The sequence below is a fragment of the Chiroxiphia lanceolata genome, chromosome 7, assembly GCF_009829145.1.
Source record: "Chiroxiphia lanceolata isolate bChiLan1 chromosome 7, bChiLan1.pri, whole genome shotgun sequence".
Taxonomy (NCBI): domain Eukaryota; kingdom Metazoa; phylum Chordata; class Aves; order Passeriformes; family Pipridae; genus Chiroxiphia; species Chiroxiphia lanceolata.
The window spans coordinates 1,533,166-1,544,312 of NC_045643.1; the positions used below are offsets into that span (position 1 = coordinate 1,533,166).

The window sequence follows — 11,147 nt, forward strand, 5'->3', positions numbered from 1 at the left end:
CTGGGCAACCTGTACCAGGGCCTCACCACCCTCACAGCCAACAATTCCTTCCCAATATCCCATCTAACCCTGCCCTCTGGGGCAGCCATTGCCCCTTGTCCTGTCCCTCCATCCCTTGTCCCCAGTCCCTCTCCAGCTCTCCTGGAGCCCCTTTAGGCCCTGGAAGGGGGTCTCAGGTATTCCTGGACCCTTCCCTTCTCCAGGTGACCATTTCCAGCTCTCCCAACCTGTCCCCAGAGCAGAGGGGCTGTTGTGGAGCTCCTGCCAAGCCAGGGGTGCTCTCCTGAGGTTCCATCACCTCCCAGACCCTCTGAGGAGCTTTCCCATGGCCCTTCAGGGTGTCCAGACCCTACAGTGTCATGGGAATGCTGGAATTGCTCTCAGCCTCAAAATCCTGCTGTTTGTAGCTGCAGGAATGGGAGGCATGGAAGGACAAGGCTTCCCTCTCTGGTTCCTGTTCATGATCAGGAAAGAGGCCGAGAAAGCTACTTTCAGGTGGAAGACTCTGCCAACATCAGCAGGCGACTTTCTTTTTTATGAGTTTCCCTTATTTTTTATTATTTATTTTTTTATTTATATATTTATTTTTATCTTTATCTTTATTTTTAATTTTATATTTATTTTTATTTTATATTTATATTTATATTTATATTTATATTTATATTTATATTTATATTTATATTTATATTTGTTTTTAATTTTATATTTCTTTTAAGTATTTAGTTTCTTTATTTTTATATCTGTATTTTTATAACTAAATTTATTTTTAGAATTACATTTATTTTTATATTTATTTTTATTTTATATTTATGTTTATTTTTATATATGTTTTCAATGTTATATTTATTTTTAATTTTATATTTATTTTATTATTTAGTTTCCTTATTTTTATATTTTTATTTTTACAATTCTAATTATTTTTAGACGTATATGAATTTTAGAATGATATTTATTTTATTTTATATTTATTTTTATATTTATATTCGTTTTTAATTTTATATTTATTTTTAATTTTATATTTATTTTATTATTCAGTTTCCCTATTTTTATTTTTACAATTCTAATTATTTTTAGACGTATATGAATTTTAGAATTATACTTATTTTTATTTTATATTTTATATTTATTTTTATATTTATATTAGTTTTTAATTTTATATTTATTTTTAATTTTATATTTATTTTATTATTTAGTTTCCTTATTTTTATATTTTTATTTTTACAATTCTAATCATTTTTAGATGTATATGAATTTTAGAATTATACTTATTTTTATTTTATATTTATTTTTATATTTATATTAGTTTTTAATTTTATATTTATTTTTAATTTTATATTTATTTTATTATTTAGTTTCCTTATTTTTATATTTTTATTTTTACAATTCTAATTATTTTTAGATGTATATGAATTTTAGAATTATACTTATTTTTATTTTATATTTATTTTTATATTTATATTAGGTTTTAATTTTATATTTATTTTTAATTTTATATTTATTTTATTATTTAGTTTCCTTATTTTTATATTTTTATTTTTACAATTCTAATTATTTTTAGACATATATGAATTTTAGAATTATACTTATTTTTATTTTTATTTTATATTTATTTTTATATTTATATTAGTTTTTAATTTTATATTTATTTTTAATTTTATATTTATTTTATTATTTAGTTTCCTTATTTTTATATTTTTATTTTTACAATTCTAATTATTTTTAGATGTATATGAATTTTAGAATTATATTTATTTTTATTTTATATTTATTTCTATATTTATATTCGTTTTAAATTTTATATTTATTTTTAATTTTATATTTCTTTCTCTTAGTTGCTTATTTTTATATTTTTATTTTTCGAATTCTATTTATTTTCAGAATTACGTTTATTTCACATTTATTTATTTATTTACCGTTCATTTTCACCATTTTTACATTTATATCTCTTTTCCATCATTTATTTCCCTTATTTTTTTCCCCAAACATCATTATTTTCCAGTTATTCCATCCCGAGTCCAGGAAAGCACCTTAAGCTTAATTTATGGCATGTGACTAATCCCGCGTCTTTGGCAGAGCACTTAAGCTCGTGCTTAGGTTTAAATTTGGTCTTGAGCACGTGAAACTCAAGCCAGTGTTGGAGTGCTCTGCTGGCTGGGAGCCAGAGCCCGCAGCGCTGCCGAGGGCTCAGCTCCTCCGGGAGAGCTTCCAGCTTCCAGGAGAACTCTTCACTTGAAGGACTTCCTGGAGTTTGAGATGCAAGCTGGGAAAAAGTCTGAACCGGGAAGTCCCACGGGAGCAAAGCGGACAAAAGCTAAGCAGGGCTGGGAAAACAATGAAAAAAAATGGCTTTCGCCTCCTCTTTTTCCCAATAGTTGGATTTTTTGGGAACATCAGCAGCTCTCTGTGTGCATTTCAACTGGTCAGAGCTCTTCAAGAAGCTGAAGTGGATCGGGATCTTGAAATTCCCAGTTTTTCTCTACACTCCCAGGACAAGGAGCTCTTTTATAAATTTTTTTAGGAAGTCAACACATTGCAGCAAATGGGTCATAAATGATTTTCAAGAGGTGATGAATGTGCATTTCTGTGCACACAGAGACACATCTATGTGTTCAGCTTTATAAATATATATATATGGACACCTAGAGAGACAGAGATAGAGATATGGATATGGATATAGATACAGATATAGATATGGATATGGATATATAGATATGGGTATGAATATAGATATGGATATAGATATAGATAGATATGGATATATATAGATAGATATAGATATGGATATGGATATGGATATAGATTTATAGATAGAGATAGAGATAGAGATAGAGATAGAGATGATATAGATATAGATGATATAGATAGATATAGATATAGATATAGATATAGATATAGATATAGATATGGATATGGATATAGATTTATGGATATAGATTTATAGATATAGATATAGATATAGATATAGATATAGATATAGATGATATAGATATAGATATAGATATAGATATAGATATAGATATAGATATAGATATAGATATAGATATGGATAGGGATAGGGATAGGGATATGGATATGGAAATAGATATGGATATCAATATAGATATGGATATAGATTTATAGATAGGGATATAAATATAGATATGGATATAGATATAGATATGGATATCAATATAGATATAGATATGGATATCAATATAGATATAGATATAGATATGGATATGGATATGATATATAGACATGGAGATGGAGATGGAGGTAGAGATAGATATTGATATTGATATAGACATGAATATAGATATAGATATAGATATAGATATAGATATAGATATAGATAGATACAGATAGATATAGATGTATCTCTTCAGTTCATTCAGGTCAGGATCTACAGCTCAAACTCTCCTGAACACCCAGTTTTCCAGGGAAAAGGGAGTATTTTGTACATCTCTTAACCCTTTGTTTTCCCTGTATATATATATATATATATATATATATATAATATATATAATATATGTATATATATTCCTCTTCGCATAAATCCTGAACACTTGTTAGCAAGGGATGCAACTTCGCAAGGACTAAGGAGCTGCAGAGAGCACTTCCAAAAATCCCTCTGCTTTTAAGGCTTCCCACCCATCCTGGACAAGGACACACACCGAACATCCCAAATGTCAAGGTTGTTTCCAAGCCCTGCTGGTTTGTGGAGCACCAAACAAGTCCCTGCTTAAGGTCTGGGCGTTGCCCATCTGAGCTCCCACGTCAGGACAGTTTGACAGGAGGGGGAAATTCCACATTTTGAAGGGAAAAAAAAAAAAAAAAGAGGAAGGAGCAGAGGTTTGGATCTGGTTCTTTTTAAAAAGTAGCAGCTGTTTGAAAGCTGCCTACAAGTTGAAAATGTTTGAAACTGGTATTAGGAGCTCCAAGCTGGTGTTAACAGGGATGGAGCCATGGATATCACGGCCACATGTGTGAGATTGATGCAGGAGCCGATGGGAGTTCAGGGAGAGGGAGTTTTTGTGGAGACTGAACATACTTGTAAATTATCTTTAGGGCCTTTTCCAGGTTTTTATCCACGGGGGATAGTTGCCTGCCATGCCCACAGCAGGATGAAAGGGTTTTCCCAAGCCAAGCACTTGACCTGAAGTGCTGGTGAAGACACTGATGAGGGAGGAGGGTTTATTTTCCTCGTGTGATCCCGCGTGGACATGGAAGAGAGTTTAGGCTGAATTTAATCCCGGCATTTTTTCCCCCGAAACAAAGCCAATGCAACAAATCCAGGTGAAACAAAACTGGGTGCTTTAATTAATTCTGCTCCAGTTTGGATCCCTTCTCAGCTTCTCAAAAAGAAAAATAACCCCAAGGAAGGCGCATTAACGATGCAATCAAGCATCTGAAGTTTCTCCAAGTGAAACCTTCTCATTCCTGATGTGTGAAAGCGCAACATTTGGACACCTCAGGAAATAGAAATGTGGGGTTTTCTCCTTAGAACATCCTGACCTGCCAAGCCTTAATCCAGCACATGATCCTGCCCTCCCCAAAATGCCTTTTTTTGGGGGGGTTGTGACCATTGTGCAGGGGCAGAGGTGGGAGAGGAGAGGGATTGTGGTGGCATTGGGGCTGTGACATGGCCAAGCCGAGGGCATCTCCTCCTGAGAGGACGTGTCTTTATCCGTGTAGAGGATTGAGTTGGCCCACAAACATCTGCTTGTTCATTCAGGTCTGGATTTCCAGCTCTAACCCTGCTGAATCCCCGGTAGGAAGAAGAGAGGAAGAAGAGGAAGAAGAAAAGAAGGAAGAAAAAGGAAGAAGAAAAATATTAAGAGGATGAAGAAGAGGAGGAGGAGAAGGAGAAGAAGAAGGAGAAGGAGAAGGAGAAAGAAGGAAGAAAAGAAAAAGGAGAAAAAAGGAAGAAGAAAAAATGAAAAAGAAGAAAAATATGAAGAAGAAAAATATGAAGAAGAAAAATATGAAGAAGGAGGAAAAATATGAAGAAAAATATGAAGAGGAAGAAGGAGAAGAAGAAAGAGGACAAAGAAAGAGAAAGGAAGAAGAAAAGAAGAAAGAGGAAAAAAGGAAGAAGAAAAATATGAAGAAAAATATGAAGAAAAATATGAAGAAAAATATGAAGAGGATGAAGAAAAAGAAGGAAGGAAGAGAAGAGAAAAATAAGAAGAAAAAGAAGAAGAAGAGGGAGAAGAAGAAGGAGGGGAAGAAAAGAAGAAGAAAAAGAAGAAGAAGAAAAAGAAGAAAAAAAAGAAGAAAGATCCTCACTTTGAAGGATGGCTTGACTGAATCATGCCTATTTTAAAGTGCTAATTGGCTCTTCCTTTCAGCAATTAAGGAACACAGCCCCTGTCAATCTTTGTTGACTTGTAGCACTGTTTATGTGGATAATGGTAGTATCAATTTAAGGTTTTTAGTAATTTTTTTTCCCCCATCTCTTCTCCTGGACAGCCATTTCCACTTCCTGGCTCATATTGCAGGAACATTTTTCTTTCATCTGATTTTTCAAAATGCTTTGATCAAAATCTCCCTTCTGAGCACCGAATGTGGTTTGAATCATCAAACTATTGCTATTAAAAGGAAAGAATCAACTTCTAATGACTTTGGTGGTGTTTGTGTGATCCAAAAGGGAATCCCTGGGAATATACCTGCAAGTACCAGAGACCTCTTAGCTCTTCTTTTCCCTGAATCCTTTTTCCATCCTTTTTCTTTTTTTTCCCCCTCTTGTTAGAATTTCTAGGGAGCCATCCAAGAAGCTTGTTTGCTTTGATTCTTAAAGAACACAGATTTGTATGACTTTTGCTTTCTTTGCCCCAGGGATATCCCGTGTGAAATGAAGATTTTTCACTGCAAAATCCCTGTAGGAAAAAAAGATCTGATCCGTGAACGCTCCGATTTGGAAGCAGCTCCAGAGAGGTGAAGGAATGTTAATGGTGAGGAACATTTCCACCTTGCAGCCCGTGAACATCCTTTCTCTCGTCCCAAAATGGACATGGAAGGGATTGTTGCAAGGTGGTGGGACCATCCCAAGATGCCTTCATTCCCATAGGAAAGAGCAAGCCCAGGAAGATCTGTGTGAGGTGTGAGAGACCACTGCTCAGCCCCATCGGGATCAACACCAGGGCTGGAAGCTGAGCCCCAGAGTCCTCCAAGGCTCAGGACAACCTGCTTTGTGTTCTCCCAGGCCGTGGAAGTGCACAGGCATCTGCTCTTCATTAAAAGCAGCTCTTCTGGCTGGATCCAGGTGGTGTGTTTGCACTCAGTAGCTCTGGCATTAAAACCTGATCTGGTGAATTCATGATTTTAGGGGAGGAAACATCAGTTCTCTGTTTGTGGGTGTTAAAGAAGCCACCAAATCTGAGGCCAGGCTGGTGAAGGGCTTCCCTGTGTCCCAGGATCTCACCTGCAGCCTGGATTAGTTTGGATCAAGCCCTCTCTGCCCCTGCCTGCTCAGCCAGGGTTGAGTGAGGGCAGAAGTGTCCCTGGCCTAAGATTTTGTAGGAAACTCTCAACCATCTTCAAATACACCATATCTGTGCCCTCAGGCTGGGCCCAGCTTTTCTGCCTTTGCAGAGCCACCTCCCACCCCTCCATTGCACTCCCACCCTACATCCTGGCAAAGCCACATCTCCGGAAGGGCCATGGGGGAAAAAAGAGCATTTTATGCCTTTTTTTCCCCTCTTCAGACACCATCCACTCCATCCCAGCCTCCTGCTTGGGCCCTTGAACAATTAAGAGCGGGAATAATGATGTGGCTCATTTGAGGTTTTGTTTCCACTCCTCAGACCAGAGTTGATCTCCCCAGTGAGTTTCCAGCCTTTCTTCTCCTGCTGAATTGTTTATTTTCTGATTTTGGATGGTTTCTAAGAGCGGTCCTTTGGGTTTATACAAAGTTTAGTCTTGTGCTTTGATTCATTGCACTTAAAGCCGCCGGTGTCGTTCTCCCAAGTGTTGGCACGAGGTATTTGACAATCCAACAGAGCAAATTCCTGGGAAGTAAGAACAAGACCTTGTGCTTAGACTTCATTTTCCTTTTCCTCTCTTTGCAGATGCAAAATGGATGTTTGTTTTCCATTGTAATTTTTATTTTTCATGAGGATTTTGGAAGGTTTCTGGACTGACTCCTTTTCCGGTGTTGGATTTGCCCTTGCTTTTAGCTTTTGTTCTCAGTGGATGTTATTCCAGAGGGCCAGTGGTCCTGCAGGAAACACAAGCAGGGCCTTGCTGTGGTTTTCCAGTTTGCTGAACTGGGAGGACCAGCTTGAGATGAGGTAGCAACCAACAACCCAACTCTGTGTTGGCTGCCTTGAAGGCAAGTGCCTCCTCCTCCATGTGTGCAATGAGATCAGTCACCCAAAGTGTTCCAGCTGGTGCCACCTGACATGGACCAACCTTGCTTCAAAGCTTTGACTTTTAATTAATCAGGGGTTTTTTGCAGTCCACACCTTCCTGGGCAGGGGCAGAGGAGGGGCAGGGACTGAGCTCTGCTCTGGGGGGACCAGGGACAGCATCCAGGGAATGGCTGGGTCAGGTTGGATCTCAGGGAAAGGTTCTTCCCCCAGAGGGTGGTTGGCACTGACCAGGCTTCCCAGGGCAGTGGGCACAGCACCAAGGCTGCCAGAGCTCCAGGAGGGTTTGGATGATCCTCTGGGGCACAGGGTGTGACTCTTGGGGATGGGCCTGTGTAGGGCCAGGAGTTGGACTGGATGATCCTTGTGGGTCCCTCTCAGCTCAGCATATCCTGGGATTCTGTGACCTTTGCTCCCCATAAAACAGCCTTTGCTTTGCCCCTGGGGACTCATGTTTGGAGAGAAGTGAAATACTGGACCAAGGGATCCCAAAATGTGAATATATGGCATGAACACCAAGGGAGGTCCATGTCCTGAGCTCTCCATGGAGTTTCCATGGACTGTGCAAGAGATGAGAGTGTTACAAGACACCAATATGTGTCTGCCTGTGGGGAAAAAAGGCATCTCCAAGCTGCAGGAGCCCAGAGTTTGCTCTGATCCTCTGGGGCACAGGGGTGACTCTTGGGGATGGGCCTGTGCAGGGCCAGGACCTGGACTGGGTGATCCTTGTGGGGCCCTTCCAGCTCAGCACATTCTGTGACTCTGTGACAAGCTTTCGTCATCTTTCCCCCCCTTTCCAAGGAAGCTCTGGGGTAATGTCAGGTTCCTGTGAGCGTTCCAGAGCTTCCTGGTGGCCTGGAGCTCCCAGCCAACATCCACCCACACTTGTGGTGCCTTTGAACCGCTTATAAATAGCTCGTGTGGCTGCTCCATGTGCAGCCTGGGACTCAGGAGGAGCTGCTCACATCTCAGGCCCAAGGTCGGGGCTGTGGTGCCATCCCGGCCATCCCTCAGTGCTCCCACCCTCATGGAATCCAGCAGGGATCCCGCCCCACGATTTTCCCACTCCTTCACAGGAGGAAGGAGGGTGGGGGGAGAAGGTTGGGGTGTTGGTTTTTTTTTTCCTTAGGAAAGCAAACTGGCAGAATTCCTGCCACAAGGAACGAATTTGCACACACACTTTGATCCCTTTATGATTTTTTTCTTTGTGTTAGCCACATCCTCTTCGCTGCACCACTCAGCCAAAGATGCTTTAAATTAGATGAGGCTCGGCAAACACTCCCTTTGTGGCTCCCTCCCCCCAAGCCTTGCCTGCCCCTGAGGTTTGGGATTGGTCTGGGAGCCAGAGCTTTGCCTCACATGAAACTGGCACAACCCAAAAGGCCAAAAAAAAAAAAAAAATCTCATTTGTCAGCTTTAATCCATCACATTCCCCAAACAGAACAGCCTCCCAAATTCTGCAGCGGTGTTTACATCACCCTGAACTGAAAGCTCCGTCCGGGCACAGAAATGCTGCAGCTCCGGTTTCACACGAAACTTTATTGTCCCATCTGCCCAAACAACTGGAAAAAAACCCCCTAAAAAAACCCTTTTTGCATTTCTTCCTTCTTCCCCTTCCCGCCCAATCCGGCCTCCACATTTGCACACTCATTTCCCCCCCCCTTCCTGTGATTTCCTGGTAAAAGCGGTGGGTGATGAGCAAGTGGAATTAATTGCTGAGGAGACGGTTAATGACTGTGCTAACGAAAGTGGCACAATCCTTTGGCATCATCCTGAGCCGTGGGACTGGCACTGTGCACTGGGATTGGGAGCATCCGGGAAAACCCCCAGGAACACCATCAAAGAAGGGCAAATTAGAGATATTTTCCATTGGAAGGTGTGAATGGAAGAGAGGAAAAGCTCTTTTAGCATCAGGTCAAGGAGGAGAAGATGGTAACTGACCCCACATAAAGGAAATCAATCCAGACAAGTGATCATTCCAGCACCTGGACTAGTGGAAGGTGTCCCTGCCCATGGAATGAGAGGAGCTTTAAGATCCTTTCCACTCCAAACATTTCTGGCATTCTCCTGTTCTGTACAGGTGAAGTTTAGAAAGGATCACAAAGAGTCCAACATTCCACATGCCACAGGGCACCAAGCACTTCCCAACAGCTCCAGCTCTTCATCAGATGGAATAACTACGAAAAAAATTATTAAAAAAAAAATAAGGAAAAGGAAAATAACGTGCTTTGGATCAGAGGGTGCATTTTGTCTCATCAAAGAATGAAGTTTTTTTTAATTCTCCTTCTGATTTGGTGATGGGATTTCTAATCACACATATTTTCATTGTCCACAGGTTGAATTTCTTAAAAGATTGGAGACAAACAACCTAGAAGTGCAAATCTTTGAAAAAACAGGCTCTGACTGAGACCCCTTGGGTTTGGGATGGCTTTTGAACCCTTATCTCTGAAAACCTCCAGCCCAGAAGGAAACAGCACCTGTTTTATCCAGGCAAGAAGCACAGACATTTCCCACGTGGCTGCTTGGGATGAAAATAAGGCTGTCAGGTGATGCATCACAGAAAAATCAGTCTTTTGCCTGTCAGAAAACACCCCTCTCTTATGTCCAAGTGCTGTTACCACCCCCAGCTCTGAAATGAGGGCCCTGGACAGACACCACCATCTCAAGTCCCAGCAAACCATAGACCTTCATCAAAAGTTTTTCATCCCAGTCAAAAATAAGAGACTGGAAACCCACTTTTCGCCTTCCTCCCTCACCTCTTGCCTCCTCCAAAGCAGGAGCTGTTTCTGGCCTCCAGATGTCAAACCCACAAGCTCTCCCCTCTTGCTATTTTTACCGTGCTTTGATCTTTCGCAGCGGCTGCCTGGGCAGGGGGGGAGCACAGGGGGTGCTGCTGTGCCCCCTCGCTTCCCTGCGCCCCTCAGAGAGAAAAACCACCCAAAAAATGGAGTGGGAATGGAGGAGGGAGGTGAGGGAAGAATCACAGAGTCACAGAGACACAGAGTCACAGACAGCATCACAGTCAGGCACAGTCAGTCATAGAGTCACAGAGTCACAGTCACAGAATCATAGTCACAGAGTCACAGAGACAGAGACACAGAGTCACAGACACAGAGTCACAGTCACAGAGTCACAGACACAGAGTCACAGTCACAGAGTCACAGAATCACAGTCACAGAGTCACAGACACAGAGTCACAGTCACAGAGTCACAGAGACACAGAGACACAGAGTCACAGACACAGAGTCACAGTCACAGTGTCACAGAGATACAGAGTCACAGTCACAGACACAGAGTCACAGTCACAGAGTCACAGAGTCAGTCACAATCAGTCACAGAATCACAGTCAGTCACAGAATCACAGCCACAGAGTCACAGAGGCAGTCACAGAATGACATAGTCACAGACTCACAGCGAGAGAGAGACAAAGAGTCACTGAGACACAGAGTCACAGAGACAAAGAATCACAGAATCACAGTCACAGATTCACAGAACCACAGACACAGTCACAGTCACAGAGTCACAGTCACAGAGACACAGAGTCACAGAGTCACAGAGACACAGAGTCAGAGTCACAGAATCACAGTCACAGAGTCTGAGTCACAGTCACAGTCACAGAGACACAGAGACACAGTCATAGAGACAAGAGTCAGTCACAGAATCACAGTCACAGAATCACAGAGTCACAGAGACACACTCACAAAGTCACAGAGACAGAGACACAATCACAGTCACAAAGTCACAGAGACACAATCACAGCCACAGAATCACAGTCACAGAATCACAGTCACAGAATCA

General features: G+C 40.9%; 1 long non-coding RNA gene across 1 annotated transcript; it reads right to left on the minus strand.

Annotated features, from left to right (window-relative positions):
* Positions 1–9,032: 9,032 nt before the first annotated feature.
* LOC116789549 lies at positions 9,033–10,401 on the minus strand. Its single transcript, XR_004358075.1, has 3 exons — positions 10,106–10,401; positions 9,827–9,867; positions 9,033–9,526 (listed from the first exon to the last, which is right to left on the minus strand). It is a non-coding gene; the product is annotated as an uncharacterized LOC116789549 (long non-coding RNA).
* Between the last annotated feature and the right edge of the window lie 746 nt (positions 10,402–11,147).